The sequence below is a fragment of the Eurosta solidaginis genome, chromosome 1, assembly GCF_040869045.1.
Source record: "Eurosta solidaginis isolate ZX-2024a chromosome 1, ASM4086904v1, whole genome shotgun sequence".
Lineage (NCBI taxonomy): Eukaryota > Metazoa > Arthropoda > Insecta > Diptera > Tephritidae > Eurosta > Eurosta solidaginis.
In genome coordinates, this window is record NC_090319.1 from 27,471,936 (window position 1) to 27,490,950 (window position 19,015).

The 19,015-nt window shown below is 37.3% G+C and overlaps 1 protein-coding gene across 1 annotated transcript in view; it reads left to right on the top strand.

Annotated features, from left to right (window-relative positions):
- LOC137236373 (serine-rich adhesin for platelets-like) overlaps positions 1-19,015 on the top strand; it is a 161,774-nt gene that overhangs the window by 18,863 nt on the left and 123,896 nt on the right.

Below are 19,015 nucleotides of genomic sequence, written 5' to 3' on the forward strand. Positions count from 1 at the left end.
ACTACAATTAATTTCATCATTTGTAGTTTGATAAGCCAAGTCAAAGAGCACTTGACTAGCATCAATTCCACCCTTAAATACGTATGTGCATATGTACACAGAAGCCTATGCCTGTCGATCAGCTTTTGAGCATTGTATCATTGAATATATATGTATGAAAATATGAACCAAATTAGAAATGTACATACATACATATTCAATAATACTCCAAAGTAAAGGCAGATATAAAAAAAACTTGCCGCTTGCTACGTTCTAAAGCGACCAAAGACTTTTTGTAAATCCGCGTATACAGATATATATATATACATATGAATGCTCGTAGCAATTAGCCAACGAAATACAATAGGCACGAGCCAAATTATGTATCGTCGGTGGTTAAAAGTGTTGCCGTTTGCAGCTTTAATCAACTGACAGCTAAAGGGGGAATTTATTATTAATACTAAAATAAAGGAATTTATTGCTCTTTTGCGACATAATGTTATTTTTCTTGGCAAAATTACTTTAATCATTTCGCCCCTCCCATTTATTACTATATTTATCTATGAAAATAGTGTAAAATTCTTACTTTGTACTGACATGTGATAAACAAGTCAGCATATACAATATGACGTCACAGTGCGAATTCGGGCCAGAAACGGGTAAAACTCGACTTTTATGTATTAACTGCAACACAGCTGCTGAAAACTTGGTTGTTCGACTGCGCGAACAATTTTTCGACAGAATAAGATCAGGTTTTTCAAATAGCAAATTAAAATTTCCATAAGCTCTGCCAACTCGGCAATTCGGCATATTGGAAAATTATTTGCAAAAATGTATATGAACAATGCATGAAAATATTTAGATTATATTGCTAATACGTTACTGGGCATTTATTGGGCAATATACTCGCATCTTTATTTGCATTTCTTACTACCATATTATTACTTCGATTAGGGCATATAAATAGTTTGGTATTATTTCATAGGAAAAGTGCCTAGTTATGGAAGTAGTTATGCGCGTTATAATGAAAGCCCTCAATATGCATCGAAGTAGGTATTTATAAAATCACAAACATTTTTCTTTTGACGATTTTATCAAATGCCATATTGCCAAATTGCATCACCAATTTGGACAACTTAAGAAGAAGCATTATGAATGAAAAAGAGGAAGCTAGTTTTCAGGATTTTGTGATTTACATTTGAACATACATATGTATGTATGTACACATGCTTGTGCGTAAGAATAATTATTGTTGGAAGTGGTTGGTTGAATAGAAGTTTTTTTTTTTTTTTGAACATGTGAATATACAAACATACATATGTTAGCTTATGCTTGGATATATTGGTATCAATGAGGTGGGTGTGAAGTGGAGTGAAGTGGGGTGTTGGTTGATCTTTAGTTTAAGAATATACATATGTATGTGTTTGCATATATATCTAAGTTTGTTTATATGCTACGATCGTCATAGCAGATACATTACCATGTTCATACATTTCTTAGCTTACATATGAGCATACATACATATGTATGTACGTACATTTGCTTGAGCGTAAGAATAATTTTTGTTAGAAGGGGTATGCTGAAATGAAGTTTGTTTTATTTTTGAACATATGAATTGTAAGCAACAATATTTACTTGCACATTCAAAAACTTTAATATGCTTGTAATTTAAATCGAGAGAATTATACAAAGAACCCATTTGCTGTGCAAAAATCATTGTTTGGAATACCCAACCGGGTGTATTCGAATTTCCCAATTTTGCAATGTATTATATTTTCGTAGTAACTATAAGAACTACAAAAAAATGAATTTCACTACAATCAATTTCATCGTTTGTAGTTATAGGAAAAGTACTTTTAGTGCTTCCAAATTGCTGCGTTCTTGGTTTTTTTGAGATGCGTTAGCGATATCTCCGAAACCTGTGGACTAAAAAAAATTTTTTTTTCGTATGAAAAACTACAAACGATTTAAAACGTATTTCAAAAACAAAAAACCCAAATTTACTTAAATTGCTTGGTTTCCGCACAATGTATTATATTTTCGGAGTAACTATAAGAACTACAAAAAAATGAATTTCACTACAATCAATTTCATCGTTTGTAGTTATAGGAAAAGTACTTTTAGTGCTTCCAAATTGCTGCGTTCTTGGTTTTTTTGAGATGCGTTAGCGATATCTCCGAAACCTGTGGACCAAAAAAAATTTATTTTTCGTATGAAAAACTACAAACGATTTAAAACGTATTTCAGAAAGAAAAAACCCAAATTTGCTTAAATTGCTTGGTTTCCGCACAATGTATTATATTTTCGGAGTAACTATAAGATTTACAAAAAAATGAATTTCACTACAATCAATTTCATCGTTTGTAGTTATAGGAAAAGTACTTTTAGTGCTTCCAAATTGCTGCGTTCTTGGTTTTTTTGAGATGCGTTAGCGATATCTCCGAAACCTGTCTACCAAAAAAAAAAATTTTTTTTCGTATGAAAAACTACAAACGATTTAAAACGTATTTCAAAAAGAAAAAACCCAAATTTCCTTAAATTGCTTGGTTTCCGCACAATGTATTATATTTTCGGAGTAACTATAAAAACTACAAAAAAATGAATTTCACTACAATCAAATTCATCGTTTGTAGTTATAGGAAAAGTACTTTTAGTGCTTCCAAATTGCTGCGTTCTTGGTTTTTTTGAGATGCGTTAGCGATATCTCCGAAACCTGTCGACCAAAAGAAAAATTTTTTTTCGTATGAAAAACTACAAACGATTTAAAACGTATTTCAAAAAGAAAAAACCCAAATTTACTAAAATTGCTTGGTTTCCGCACAATGTATTATATTTTCGGAGTAACTATAAGAACTACAAAAAAATGAATTTTACTACAATCAATTTCATCGTTTGTAGTTATAGAAAAAGTACTTTTAGTGCTTCCAAATTGCTGCGTTCTTGGTTTTTTTGAGATGCGTTAGCGATATCTCCGAAACCTGTGGACCAAAAAAAAAATTTTTTTCCCTATGAAAAACTACAAACGATTTAAAACGTATTTCAAAAACAAAAAAACCAAATTTACTTAAATTGCTTGGTTTCCGCACAATGTATTATATTTTCGGAGTAACTATAAGAACTACAAAAAAATGAATTTCACTACAATCAATTTCATCGTTTGTAGTTATAGGAAAAGTACTTTTAGTGCTTCCAAATTGCTGCGTTCTTGGTTTTTTTGAGATGCGTTAGCGATATCTCCGAAACCTGTGGACCAAAAAAAAATTTTGTTTCGTATGAAAAACTACAAAGGATTTAAAACGTATTTCAAAAACAAAAAAACCAAATTTACTTAAAGTGCTTGGTTTCCGCACAATGTATTATATTTTCGGAGTAACTATAAAAACTACAAAAAAATGAATTTCACTACAATCAATTTCATCGTTTGTAGTTATAGGAAAAGTACTTTTAGTGCTTCCAAATTGCTGCGTTCTTGGTTTTTTTGAGATGCGTTAGCGATATCTCCGAAACCTGTCGACCAAAAAAAAAATTTTTTTTCGTATGAAAAACTACAAACGATTTAAAACGTATTTCAAAAAGAAAAAACCCAAATTTCCTTAAATTGCTTGGTTTCCGCACAATGTATTATATTTTCGGAGTAACTATAAAAACTACAAAAAAATGAATTTCACTACAATCAATTTCATCGTTTGTAGTTATAGGAAAAGTACTTTTAGTGGTTCCAAATTGCTGCGTTCTTGGTTTTTTTGAGATGCGTTAGCGATATCTCCGAAACCTGTGGACCAAAAAAAAATTTATTTTTCGTATGAAAAACTACAAACGATTTAAAACGTATTTCAGAAAGAAAAAACCCAAATTTGCTTAAATTGCTTGGTTTCCGCACAATGTATTATATTTTCGGAGTAACTATAAAAACTACAAAAAAATGAATTTCACTACAATCAATTTCATCGTTTGTAGTTATAGGAAAAGTACTTTTAGTGCTTCCAAATTGCTGCGTTCTTGGTTTTTTTGAGATGCGTTAGCGATATCTCCGAAACCTGTCGACCAAAAAAAAAATTTTTTTTCGTATGAAAAACTACAAACGATTTAAAACGTATTTCAAAAAGAAAAAACCCAAATTTCCTTAAATTGCTTGGTTTCCGCACAATGTATTATATTTTCGGAGTAACTATAAAAACTACAAAAAAATGAATTTCACTACAATCAATTCCATCGTTTGTAGTTATAGGAAAAGTACTTTTAGTGCTTCCAAATTGCTGCGTTCTTGGTTTTTTTGAGATGCGTTAGCGATATCTCCGAAACCTGTGGACCAAAAAAAAAATTTTTTTTCGTATGAAAAACTACAAACGATTTAAAACGTATTTTAAAAAGAAAAAACCCAAATTTACTTAAATTGCTTGGTTTCCGCACAATGTATTATATTTTCGGAGTAACTATAAGAACTACAAAAAAATGAATTTCACTACAATCAATTTCATCGTTTGTAGTTATAGGAAAAGTACTTTTAGTGCTTCCAAATTGCTGCGTTCTTGGTTTTTTTGAGATGCGTTAGCGATATCTCCGAAACCTGTGGACCAAAAAAAAAATTTTTTTTCCTATGAAAAACTACAAACGATTTAAAACGTATTTCAAAAACAAAAAAACCAAATTTACTTAAATTGCTTGGTTTCCGCACAATGTATTATATTTTCGGAGTAACTATAAGAACTACAAAAAAATGAATTTCACTACAATCAATTTCATCGTTTGTAGTTATAGGAAAAGTACTTTTAGTGCTTCCAAATTGCTGCGTTCTTGGTTTTTTTGAGATGCGTTAGCGATATCTCCGAAACCTGTCGACCAAAAAAAAATTTTTTTTCGTATGAAAAACTACAAACGATTTAAAACGTATTTCAAAAAGAAAAAACCCAAATTTCCTTAAATTGCTTGGTTTCCGCACAATGTATTATATTTTCGGAGTAACTATAAAAACTACAAAAAAATGAATTTCACTACAATCAATTTCATCGTTTGTAGTTATAAGAAAAGTACTTTTAGTGCTTCCTAATTGCTGCGTTCTTGGTTTTTTTGAGATGCGTTAGCGATATCTCCGAAACCTGTGGACCAAAAAAAAATTTATTTTTCGTATGAAAAACTACAAACGATTTAAAACGTATTTCAAAAAGAAAAAAACCAAATCTGCTTAAATTGCTTGGTTTCCGCACAATGTATTATATTTTCGGAGTAACTATAAGAACTACAAAAAAATGAACTTCACTACAATCAATTGCATCGTTTGTAGTTATAGAAATCACAAAAAAAATTTGGATTTTTTCAAAGCGGGTTCCAGCGTGATGCAGCTGTTTATGCTACAAAACATTTTCAGCGACGTATGTAAATAACATCAAACGACATTTTGAAAGTTCGCATAAAAACTTAAATAAGTTGAATGCAACAAAAAAATTAAAACTTCTTCAGGAGAGTTGCATTTTTTCATATTAATAAAATGTATTTACGTAAATACGTGCATACATTTTTCGCTGCGCAACTAGCGATACCAACACTCGATGTTGACACGCCAACTGCTCATTGCAGACTGAACCATTCACTAAACAAAGAGCGCAGGCTATCTGTGTGAACTGCTCACCATCTTAAGATGTATAAAGCGCCGATGCCTGCGCTAGAGTATTACCTTACGGATAGCAGCAGCCGAATACCCAAAACTAATACAGGTGTACAGTTCATTATAGCGCGAGCACCGTTTGCGAAGAGGGCTATAATTGGCAAAATTTTGCTGAAGAATGAGTAAATGAAAGAGTATGTACTCTTCTTGTCTCGGAAGTTTTCGCAAAAACAGAAATATTTAGTGTGATCACAAAGTCAGTGGAATCTACCTCTCCGATAATCAGTTTATGAAGGCACATTACCCCGTGTAATGTTCTTCTATTCTCTAAAGTTGAGAAACAAATGACAAGTTGTATATTTCTATATGGCGGGAGATGAAGACTTGACTCCCAGTTAAGACAACGCAATGCGAAGATTAAAAACTGCTTCTTTACCGATTCAATTTGATCTATATAATTTTTATATTCCGGACAATACTCAAGTATTGGGCGTACGAATGATGTGTAAGAGTCTTAGGAAGACAAGGATCGTCAAATTCTTTAGCCCATATTTTCTTGAATCTTGTATATATTGTTTTGTTGCTTCTTCATCACTTAATACGATGTGTTCCAATATTAATCCAAAAACTTTAATTTTTAAAATAATATGCAAAACGGGCATTATATTAACGTTGCTTATTCAAGCGCTCGTATTTCAGCTGTTACCCATCCTTAAGATTACATTCCATTTTGATACGCTTGGAAATTATTGTCTGTTGGCTACTACCAATAGTTTCCCCGGATTGCTCAGATAATCTATAGTGCGTGTATGGCATATAAGTTACTGGAACATACCTTTGGGCTCTTGCGAGCCTATAACCCCATTTACATATATGAACTAAGAAAACATACCACAACTGTGAAAATTTTCCTTTGAAAATTTTTGTCTCAATTTATCGGGTTTCCTCAACTTTGGTGCTATCTGTATGAACTAATTTGTGCAAAGACTGATCAACTCGGCATTGCGTCAAAACTGGAAATTAATTATGAGTTCAATTTCTTATACGTGCTAAAAACAGACTCGAGTTATTAAAATTTTAATTAAAACAAAATTTGAAAAAAAAGTTTCAGTTGTATGAAAACTGCGAAGAACTGTTTATAGACCAACTATTGTTATTTAAGCTTACAATCACCCTCTGCAGGCTAGTATGACTGTTACTTTTGTAGTTACCAACCGATTTTAAAGGTTTTACCAATACTTCATACTTTAAAACGACATACACAGTTTCTAGGATATTATTTTATATACAGCAACAACTTTTTTCGACACTATTTAATATATTTTAAACTTAACGATTCTACTTCTTTCATGCTCACTGCGTGACTAATTATTTCTTGTATGTCTCATTGTTTAATTAATTCACTATGCACCTTAAATTAATAGCACAACAACTCCTTGACTTAGAGTAGATAGAAAAGGTATTATTATTTTATTTCACTTTTATTATATCGAATAGAAAAAAGGATGAAAAACAAAATATAAAATTAAATATTTGCGCGACGGCGGGCGGGCGAAAAACTGCAAACGATTGCGGTTCGGATGTTGCGTGTGGGCGGGTAGTTTTAAGTAAACTAAAAACTCAATTGAGAGTGAGCGCGGTGGTGGTTGGCAAGCCACAGCTGAGCTGCACTGCTTGCGCTTGGCCGCACTGGCCGGGTGTTGCCAGACGGAGGGGGCGGACTTAGTCCGAAAACTCGATCATGTCTTCAACATGCTCCCCCCCCCGCCCGACGCGTTGATGGGTTAAGGACGGCATCAACCCTGTCCAGGGCCGCCCGTGCCTCGGCTACTAATTGTCGTATTCGGTCGTCGCGCTGTCTAGCCGACCGGCTTCGAATTGCCCGTTGGCGATGTTGGGCTGTTGCGCGCTGTGGTCCTCTATCGGTGCGACGCGGGTTGGTGGGTGTGCGTCGAGCTCGGTGTAGGAGCGTGTGATGGCCGAGGGAGCATTTGCGGCAGCTTGATTTTGAGTCACATGCCCCGGTGCTGTGCGACACTGCCAGACAGTTGATGCAGTACCGGTGGTTCCTCGCGCACTCGTAGCGCTCCTCAGGCTTCATTGCGAGGAACGCCCGGCACTGCCTTAGCGCGTGTCGCTGCCCACATAGCCGGCATTTCTGGGTCCCCATAGATTTGCGGGTCCTGTAAAGACAAGAAAAGAAAAAATACGTATTTCTCAAAAAATGGGTTAGAAAAATACGTTGGGGAGGGTAGCTTATATGTAGATTGCTAGGGGCATGAAGCAGAGGGTACCAGAGGTAGGGTTGGAACTGCTAGGCAGTTGGTAGCACGCACAATTTGGCAATATTTCGGGTTATTAGTCCGTTTTGTGTTTTGAGTTCCACAACTCGAACATGGTTATCCGATCCAGGGTGTAAAGTGATTACCCGTCCCAAACGCCATTCGTTCGGGGGTAGTAAATCATCCTTTACCACGACTAAATCTCCAACTTGAATATTGCGTTGAGGGCATTTCCATTTGTACCGCTTATGCAGCTCCTTGAGGTACTCGTTCTTCCATCGTGTGCTGAACTGGTAGTGAAGCGTTTTTAGTTTCTGCCATTTGTTGACCAGGGTGAGATGCTCTGCAGTTGGCTCCGGCAGTGATAAGAGTGGCGCGCCTCGTAGGAAATGCCCTGGGGTTAGGACTAGGGGATCCATTGGATCTTCGGACATAGGGGAGAGCGGTCGGGAGTTGAGGACCGCCTCTATGCGTACTAAGAGGGTGGTGAGCTCTTCGAAGGAAAACTTCTGGTTTCCTGCTACCTTCGTGAAGTGTATCTTGAAACTTTTCACGGCCGCTTCCCATAGACCACCCATGTGGGGAGCGTATGGTGGGATGAATTTCCACGAGAATCCGTGAGTTGCATACTTTTCGGCGACGTCTGTAGCGACTTCCTTGAGGAATGTGGTGAGTTCTCTTTGTAATCCGCGTTGTGCGCCGACGAACGTCTTTCCGTTGTCAGAATATATCTGGTGGGGTAGGCCACGGCGGCCAGTAAATCGGGCAAAGGCTGCGTTGAAGGCATTCGTGGTGAGATCCGAGCACACTTCTAAATGAACAGCCTTTGTGGAAAAACAGACGAACACACAAACGTAAGCTTTGACATACGAAGCTCGGCGAAGGGGAGAAGTTTTTACCATAAATGGTCCAGCAAAATCGACTCCTGTTGTATGAAAGGGTAGAGAATATGTTGACCTCTCGGGTGGCAAGGCTGCCATTATCTGCGTTTTCATCTGCTGTTTATAGATGGTGCAGGTTTTGCAGTGGAAGACGAGCTTTTTGACCTTTTGCTTCAAACGTGGAATGTAGTACTGTTGCTGTACCATTCGGATCATCAGCTGTTTGTCGGCGTGCAGCAGGTGCGAATGGAGGAAGTCTAACAGAAGAGAACAAAATCGAGAGTTTTCGGGTATGATAATTGGGTGCCGCTCATTAAAGCTATAGGTGGCATATGCTAATCTTCCAGAAACTCGCATGATTCCTGAGTCATCTAGCATGGGGTTTAATGTCAGAAGGGTGTTCCTTTTGGGTAAGGGTCCTGACGTTTGAAGCAGCTCTATCGTGTCTCCGTAATGATTCCGTTGAGTTTGAATGATGATTTTGATCTTGGCATCATTCACTTCGGCGTGGGTGAGGTTGAGCGTGGCTGGAACTTTCAGTTTCCTTGCTTTCTTGATAAACCGCAACATATAGGCCACGACTCTAAGCGCTCGAGAAAACGACGAAAACCGGTCGAGTATGTCTATATTTTCTTCCTGCAGGGTGTGGAATACTTCCACATGTCGTTGTTCGGGGGGAGTTGGGTGGTGAGAAATATCCTTTGGCCACGAAGTTGATGGATTGATAAGCCAATTAGGTCCTTCCCACCATAATGGACATTGGACTAAATCCTGAGGCTTGCAGCCTCGAGTGCCCAAATCCGCTGGGTTATCCTTACTAGAAACGTGCCTCCAAGTGGCGTTGTCAACGTTCTTAAGAATTTCAGAGGTTCTGTTGGCGACATACGTTTTCCAGGTATGGGGTGGTTTTTCTAACCAGGCCAGTACGATGGCAGAATCGCACCAGAGAATGAGTTCGTGTTGGGGTAGATTCAGCTCACTTCGCAGCTGTTTCACTAACTTGGAGAGTAAAACTGCTCCACAGAGTTCCAACCGTGGAAGACTCACGGTTTGGAGGGGTGCTACTTTGCTTTTAGCAGCTAGCAAATGGGATGAAAAACTATTTTCATGGGTTTGTACTCGTAAATATATACAGGCACAAAATGCTTTTTCTGAAGCATCTGAGAATCCATGCAACTGGATTAGTTTATCGGGGGAATACTGTACCCACCTAGGGATTTTAATGTCTCTGATATGAGGTAAATTTTCATAAATTGAGGTCCATTTTTGGAGAGCTCCGGGCTTCACGTCTTCGTCCCAATCCGTTCCTTCCATCCAGAGTTGTTGCAGCAACATTTTTGCAAGAATCATTATTGGTGAAAGCCATCCTGCGGGGTCAAACAGTTTTGCAACTGCTGATAAAATCTGCCTTTTTGTAGTCGTGTTTTCTGCTGATGGTGGATCATACGTGTAGGTGAAGGTGTCGGTTAGCGCGTTCCACTGAATTCCAAGGGTTTTTGTGGAACTCGAATCATGGAATTTAAGGAAGTCGACGTCTAGCAAATCAGGGTCGGGAACGGGTTTTAAAATTTCAGGGTGATTTGCCGACATCTTCCTCAAAGGGAACCCTGCCGATTTTAAGGCTTCGATAACTTGAGTCATAGAGTTCAAAGTGGACTGTATATTATGACCGCCTGACAAAATATCGTCAACATATGTTTCGTTTAATAAAATGTTTTTAGCGAGCGGATATTCGTCTTGACAATCGTGGGCGAGTTGGTGTAGGGTTCGAATCGCCAAATACGGCGCGCAATTTACACCAAAGGTAACTGTTTTTAGTCGGAAATCTTCTATCGGCAGAGTTGGGTGTTTTCGAAAAACGATTCGGTGAAAATCTTTATCTTCTTCGTGGATGAGTATTTGGCGATACATTTTCTCAATATCGCCGTTGAAAACAAACTTATAAAGTCGCCATTTGAGTATGACGAGCATTAAGTCATTTTGTAGAATGGGGCCTGTATGAAGCACGTCGTTCAACGAGTTGCCAGAATGCGACATTTTTGATGCGTTGAAGACGACTCGCACTTTTGTGGTTTTGCTGTCGGGTTTTATGACAGCATGATGGGGTAGATAAAATGATAGATATTTACCATCTCTAATTATCTCTTGTTGGGAGGCGGGTTCCATGTGATCCATGGTTAAATATTCATTAAGGACTTCAAAATATTTGTCTCTTAATTCGGGGTTTCTTTCGAGGGTTCGTTCGATGCTGATATACTGCTGTTGTGCTGCGGGTCGTGAATGACCGAGTGCCAGATTGGCTGGAAATTCCGATTTGAAAGGTAGTTTTACTCTGTAGCGTCCATCTTCCTCACGAATTGTGGTTGTCCGGTAGAGTGCTTCGCAGTATTCATCATCTGCTGATCGTTGTTGGGTTTGGTGAACTTCTTCCTGTTCCCAAAATTGTCTCAAAAGTTGATTGATGGGGTCATCGGTGCATTCCGTGACATGAGTGCTGAAGGTTGATACCTTTTCAGCTACAGGGCCGCTTAATATCCATCCGAATATTGTGTTTTGGGCAAGTAATGGTCCACTCACATTTCGTAGGGCCCTTCGGTGAGGATTTGCGGGGTGATATCGCTGCCGATTACCACATCGATTTTAGATGGTATCGAATACTGCGGATCGGCTAACGGTAAATGGGACAGTTCTTCGAGATCGATGCTTGAAACTCTGACTGTGGGCAAGAACTTCGTTAGTTTTGGCAAAATTATTGCTTGTGCGTCTATCATTTGGGTTAAGTCTGCTGAACAGAATGTTATCTGGCAGACTTTATTGGCATTTTTCACAACCGTTCCACCCATTCCAGATATCTGGTGGAGCGACTCTTTTGTGGGTAGACCAAGAACCTTTTGTATACGGGATGATACAAAGGTTTTTTGTGAACCTTGGTCTATTAGGGCACGAATTTTATGAAATTCGCCAGCAAAGTATACTGGTACTATTGCTGTGGGTAGTAGGGTGGTTCCATGATTACTCGAGAAGAGTGAAGAAACCGGGTTTTTGTCTTGAGACTGTAGGGAGGAGGTGGCTCTTGCGGCGGCTTTCGATGTTGAGGCTCGCTCGTCGTCCGTTCTCCTAGGGGTACCGGCTTGGGCATTTTGAGCTCTGGGGTTTGGTTGTGATTGTTGGGGTTTGGGCTGCAAATGCAGTAGCGAATGATGACGCTTTTGGCAATAAACGCACGTGAAACTACTTTTACATTCGTTCTTGGGGTGTGACGTAGACAAACAGTTTTCGCAATAACTATTTTCTCTCACAAATTTGATTCGGTCTGATACCGATAAATTTCTAAACCTAACGCAAGATTTGACTGCGTGGTATTGATTGCATAATCTACACGAAGCCGCTTTATTGAACTCCGTGTGATATGCATGGGTTCTATTATTGTTAGATTGGGTCGAGTTTTGATTCACCGTTCGTGGCGTAAAACTCGAAAATTGGGGTTTCGCCTTGCCTGGTCGATAGGTACTTATTCTCTCTACTACCTCGTATCTGCTGGTCAAAAATTTATTCATATCCTCCCAAAGTGGGAGTTCTTTTCGGGAGCTGAGGGATTGTTCCCATAGTGAAAGGCTTACACTTGGCAGCTTGGATGAGCAGAGGTAAACGAGGATTGGGTCCCAGTCCGTTGTCGGGATTCCTTGGGTGTTAAGGGTTGACATGCAGTTGTTGATTGTTGTCTGCATCTTCTGTATTTGTTCTCCGCTTTCTGCGAATATTGTGGGTAGGTTGAACAGCGTCTTCAGTTGGTTGTCGACGAGTATCCTTTTGTTCTCGTACCTAGATCTGAGCGCTTCCCAGGCAAGCTCGAAATTATTATCGCTCAGTGGGTATTGTTTTACAATAAGCCCAGCTTGTCCTTTTGTTTTCAGGCGTAGGTGGTATAATTTTTGAGCGGGTGATAATTTAGGGTGGTTTTTATAGACTGCCGTGAACATATCTCTAAAGGATGGCCAGTCTTCGTATCCACCATGAAATACTTCGGTGTCGCATGGTGGTACTTTTAAATAAAAACCGTTTGCGTCTGAATTGTTTATTGGGTGGGCGGGTATTTGTTGTTGGTTGGTGCTAGCAGTATTAAAAAGCTGTAAGGCTTCTAAAATTCCTGATTTGCATGTTTGGTAAGTTTCCAAGCATTTAGCGAATTTTTGCTCAACCGAGCCGCTAACATCTGTGTAATTATCTGAGAAACTTACTTCTCGATGGGACTCTAGCACCTTTGCCCATATTTTATCAAGGTCTTCTAATTTGACCTTAAGCATACACTCTGATAAATCGGTAGCTTGGGAGGGTGACCACCTTGAGCAGTAAACCTCTACTTGGTTACCGTCATATATGAATTTCTGCAGGCATTTATCTGCAGGGGTCAATTTTTGGGTTTCGTCCGACGATTTCGGCATTATAATTAGTTTGGTTTCTTAATAGAAATGGGAGCTTTTATTAAGCTGTGAAAATCGAAAAAAATTTTTGTCAAAAGTGCAAAAAAAAATATTTTTTTTTTTTGAAACCAGCCTAATGTACGCTTGGTTCGTTATACGGGCTTGTCTCAGCGCTTCTGAGTGCAAGTAATGTGGGTATATAATAATTTAAATATTATAATATTTGTGTTCACTGGGATTTTATTTTTTATTTTTTGAGACCGGCCTAATGTGTACCGGCTTTTTGCTTTGTTATATGTACTTGTCTCAGCGCGTCTGAGCACAAGTAATATGGGTATATAGTACGTATGTATGTATTTATATATATGGGTGAAATATATTTGCCGACAAACTGTGGTGTACCAACAACCTTTTGTTTGCCGTGCCAATGCGCTTGATCTGTATTGACAAAGTAAATGTATGCAAAATATGTAACCGATGATCTTCTTTGTTGATTCCTTCTATTATGTTGTTACATATGCTCATGCAATTACTTTGTTGAGGGTGGGTTTTTGGCTTATGCAAAAAGATATACCAGTGCGTGTGGGTATTATGGGTGCATATAATTGTAGGTTTGTATGCAAAATTAATATTGGGTGCACCGGTAAAATAAACTTTGAGAAAAGTGACAAAAATTTGGCAAAGTTTGTTGCTATGGGTTTTTGTAAAATATATTTTATGTAATATATGTATATATGGGTAAATTGGGCAGCGGTGAATTTCACGCTGGAAAAATATGTATAGCTCGTGGACGATTACCGAACTAAGTGGGTATATACATATATTACATATATACGTATATACTTTTATAATTAAGTAGGTATTTAGCGCAACGAACTTATTGGGTATATAGAAACCGGGCAGTGGATTTTCCGTTGGTACGGGAATGCAAATTTATTTGTTGAAAAATTTATGTGTTTTTGAAGGGACTGTACCTGTTGGTAACAGTGAGTAAGCAAATGAAAATTCTGCCGTTTAGGCTTTTGATGTGGGTTATATACCCAGGGTCCGGATCTTTAGATCGGAGGAGTATATAAGTTTGAGGGTTTTAGATTTGGGGTCCGTGCTTTAGACGGAGGGAATATATATACGGATATATAATGGGTACCGAGAGTACTTACTCAGACATTTTTTCTATGTGAACTGTGTGTTACTTGTGGGTTTTTGTGCTGTCTTTTAGCCTCCTTTGTATTGTGCTCCTCCTTGTTGGTGTAGTTAGTGTTAATGTTGTTGTTGATGTGATGTAGATATATGTGTTTATATTCTCAAATAGCTCAAGTATCAATTTTTTGTATTAAAAATTTCCACACAAATTTCCAATTTTTTCCTCCTAAGGTTTAGCACTTTTGTCGCTTAAATTGTGTTTTGCTAACAAAAAATGTTTTTTTTTCAAGTGGATTTTTCCTTTTTCTAAATTTTCTCTCAAAATTTATTGTGCTTCCAAAAAACTATTACCATTTATTTAAGTTTTTCCCAACTTTTTTGTTTGTTTATTCACTTTAGCTTTTTTTGTACGTTGTATGTTTGTATGTAACTTTTCTTTTTCTTTTTTCTCAGAAATTTTCACTCTTTTATCATTTCTTTTTCAAAGGATTTTACTTTCTTCCTTAAATTTTTCTTATTCAATATTTTTGATTTCTAAATTTTTTTGTTTTTATCACACCTTAATGTAAAATTTATATTTTTCTTTTGTGTTTTTGGGTACACACAATGTTTGTGTGAATTTGTGGTTCAACTTATTTTAAATAAATTTTTTTTTTTTTTTTGTTGTACTTAGCACTTTTGTATTTTTTTTTTTTTTAATTTTTTTGTTTTGCGTCAAAAAATATTTGTAAAAACAAAAATTCCCACTTTCTTCTCTGCTTTTTTCCTTTTTTCTCTGCAAAGGATTTTATTGTTTCCCTTTTTTCGTATTAAATTTTCTGATTTCCAAAAAAAATTTTTTTTTTTCTCACACCTTAATATTGAATTTTCTTGTTGGTTGTGTGTATTTATGTACTTGTACCTATGTTTGTAAAATTTTAATTTTTTTGTTAAGCACTTTTTTGTTGTTTTTTTTTTTTTTTGTTAAGCACTTTTAGTTTTGTGGCCGTACCGAACCGCGTTTTGTATGTTAATTATATGGATGTATAAACTTTAAAATAATTTTGTTTTTGCCGCTGGTTGCCTTTTTAGCACCAAAGGACCATGTTTAATTAATTCACTATGCACCTTAAATTAATAGCACAACAACTCCTTGACTTAGAGTAGATAGAAAAGGTATTATTATTTTATTTCACTTTTATTATATCGAATAGAAAAAAGGATGAAAAACAAAATATAAAATTAAATATTTGCGCGACGGCGGGCGGGCGAAAAACTGCAAACGATTGCGGTTCGGATGTTGCGTGTGGGCGGGTAGTTTTAAGTAAACTAAAAACTCAATTGAGAGTGAGCGCGGTGGTGGTTGGCAAGCCACAGCTGAGCTGCACTGCTTGCGCTTGGCCGCACTGGCCGGGTGTTGCCAGACGGAGGGGGCGGACTTAGTCCGAAAACTCGATCATGTCTTCAACACTCATATTCTACCTTCGGTTAATGCAATATGTACATTAGACTGGGTCGCTTTATTAACCGATACCGCGCCATCGATTTTTCGATAGGATTCGGGCTCAGGAAAAAAAGTTCCAGTACGCATACCAAAAAAATTATTTTCGAGCCTACCCAAAAAAATTTTTTCGACTTTGATTTTTAACGTTTTTTCATGACCTACTAAAAAAATTTTCATTTGATTGTAAAATTTTCATGCTTTTTTTTCAAAAAACTGTTAACGCCAAAGTATTTGGCGGCCATTTTTGTGTCGGACAGGGTATACATATGAAAATTTTTTAGTAGGTCATGAAAAAAAGGCGATACCGGTTAACTTTCGTCCATACAAATCAACCCAGCCCAATGTACATACATACTTATGCATACATACTATGTATGATTTATATACTAAACAGTTTAATTTGAAAAATATAATTACCAGTGAGAGAATGAGTGAACTTAATAGTTCTGAGTGCATGAGTTCTGCTCGAACATAACACCTCTTAATCGCTTAAGCAGATACAGTACGTCACTTACTTGGCGGAGAAAAAAGCAACTGACAGCAAAGCTGACTGTACTTACTTAAATGGTAAACGTGAGATACGTATCAGTCGTCACATCCCTCATACTTTGCCAATTTTCTACCATTGACATACATACGTCAGTCACGTCACATATGCTGCATTTTATTGTTTTACCATTTCCAGTACTCACCTGTTAAATATTGAATTAAATTAACCAATGCTCTTAGTTGACTAACTATTATTATTTTGATGTATTTTATCGAAATATGTCTTGAGTTGTCTTTTGAACATAAGCTCGGCAGGTGAAGGACCAATGGAAATATGTGGTGTTATGGTATATGTGGGTTGCACCAAAATGTTACCAATTTCAAATCGATGTCCTGAAAATCTGGTGTTGGTTTAAAAAAATCTTTAGTTGTCTGGACCATTCTTTTCGCCTTACCATTACAATATGAGTGGAACGGAGTACAACGAATGTGCTAGTTTGTCGGGTAGGCCGTCAGTTTGATTGTGGTTTGATAGCCGATTGCCATGAGGTTCATTTGACCAAGAATATTTCAAGCCACTTGGAGAACGAATCCACAACCACGAGAAACAGCTTGCCACGGAAAGGGTCAGTAAAATCAACATGTAGGCATGGCCATGGATTTTTCACAGTTTCCCACCAATGAATTGTAATTGATGTGGTACACACGACTTTACCATATATTCAATCTCTTTTTTCATATTAGGCCACCAAACATAGCTCCTTGCTAAAGCTTTCATACGTAGAATAGCTAGCTGATCAGTATGTAATGCGCTGATAAAAACCTGTCTGCTTTCTGGCGTGATGATGGTTATATTTCCTCATAAAAGACACCCTTTCAAAGATGACATTTCTTGGCGCTGTTGCTCGTTTTTCCCAACTCCAATGGCAGTTTTTGTCAAACAGTCGATGTAATGGCTCAGCGATTGTTGCTTGATAAAAATCAATTTTAGCAAATATACTGCAAGCCTCGATAGAGGAAAGTAAGCTACTATCTGGAAGTTATGTGGCTTTGATGCATTATTAAACGGAAACATAAAATTGCTACAAATCTGAATAGTTTTTGCAATAAGTAGCCCAGTCCGAGTACTCAACTGGCATCAACATATTTGACAACATTATGGTGGAGTTTGAACCCGAATCAATTTCGAAAGTTCAATTTCAAGTATTGATACTGACAGTAGTTGATATCTTTAAATCAGTCAGCGGTAAAATTGTATTATTATTATTTTATTATATGCTGCTTGCCTTTAGTGAAGGTGGCCCTTAGTGCCACAAGACGAGCAGGTTGTTTCTTGATCTGGACATTGAGACATCGAGGATGGGAGCCACCACATTCATTACATAGTTTCGTTTTCAAATTAGGATTGTTACAGGATTTCATACGACCTTATTGTTCGCCACTACTTGGTGAACGTGTTCGAAACAGCGCATCGCAATCGATAACTTTCTGTATTTTCAGCTCGGTTTTCGCTAAAATGCTACGTTGTAATGCCACATCAATTAACCCACATACTAACCGATCACGAAGCACACAATCCAATGACACTCCGAAGTTGTAATCTCAGAAAACTTCCCGTGTTTGTGGAATCTAAAATATTCCGATGGCGGGGGTGAAAATGAACGGGGTTAAAATCGTTTTGATTTTGTATATGTTAAGTTGACTCACCTGCCGGTGCGAGACCAATGTCGTCCGCAAGTCATAAAAAGGTGCTCCGGCTAACGTGATAAATACGGCCTTTTATCGGTCAATACCATGTGCGTCGTTGGCCAACAAGTAGAGATCAAATCTAGCGATCTATGAAGTCTTTTTCTGAATATTCCAGAGTGAATTTCTCCAAACTCCCAAGAGTCGACATTCTGCTGCAAACGGTCACCTCATCATTTTGTGCGTTCTGCTGATTTTTTTTAGTTCTGTTGTTTTTATTAAACGGTTTTATTTAGCTTGACTTGACAGGCTGGTTGGTTGGCTGGCTGGCACGAATTTTGTAATTGAAATTTAAGTAACTTCCCGATAAGCTACAAGCTTGAAACTTGGAATATAGTTCAGAACCCGATGACAATGCAATAATAAGAAAAAATCGCCGCTAGGTGGCGCAAGGATCGAGATATTCACAAAAATCTTATTTGTGGTCCGATTTGGCTCATATTTGGAACACATAATACATACAAGAATAGAAAGCGGCATATGGAACAAATCGCCGCTAGGTGGCGCAAGGATCGAGATATTCACAAAAATCTTATTTGTGGTCCGATTTGGCTCATATTTGGAACACATATTACATAAAAGAATAGATAGTGCCCTATGAAAAAAATCGCCGCTGGGTGGCGCAAAGATCGAGATATTCAAAAAAATCGTATTTGTGGTCCGATTTGGTCCATATTTGGAACACATAATACATACATGAATAGAAAGCGACCTATGATGTCCGATTTGGCTCATATTTGGAACAAATATTACATACAGTCCGGTAGAAGTGTAATCAAAAAATTTTGGAGTTGGAGGAGGGACAAGCATACGTGGCGCAGAGTCTAGTAAAGTCTTTGGAAGGATTATGTATTGAGGACTTAGATTGTAATAGTGTCAGGAAAGAGTCCTTGTAATAATGAGTCACTAAATAAACTAAATCGAATGAGAAATAATAGGCAATTAAATAAAGACTAAAAACTTGAAAATAAAATAATTAAAACAAAATT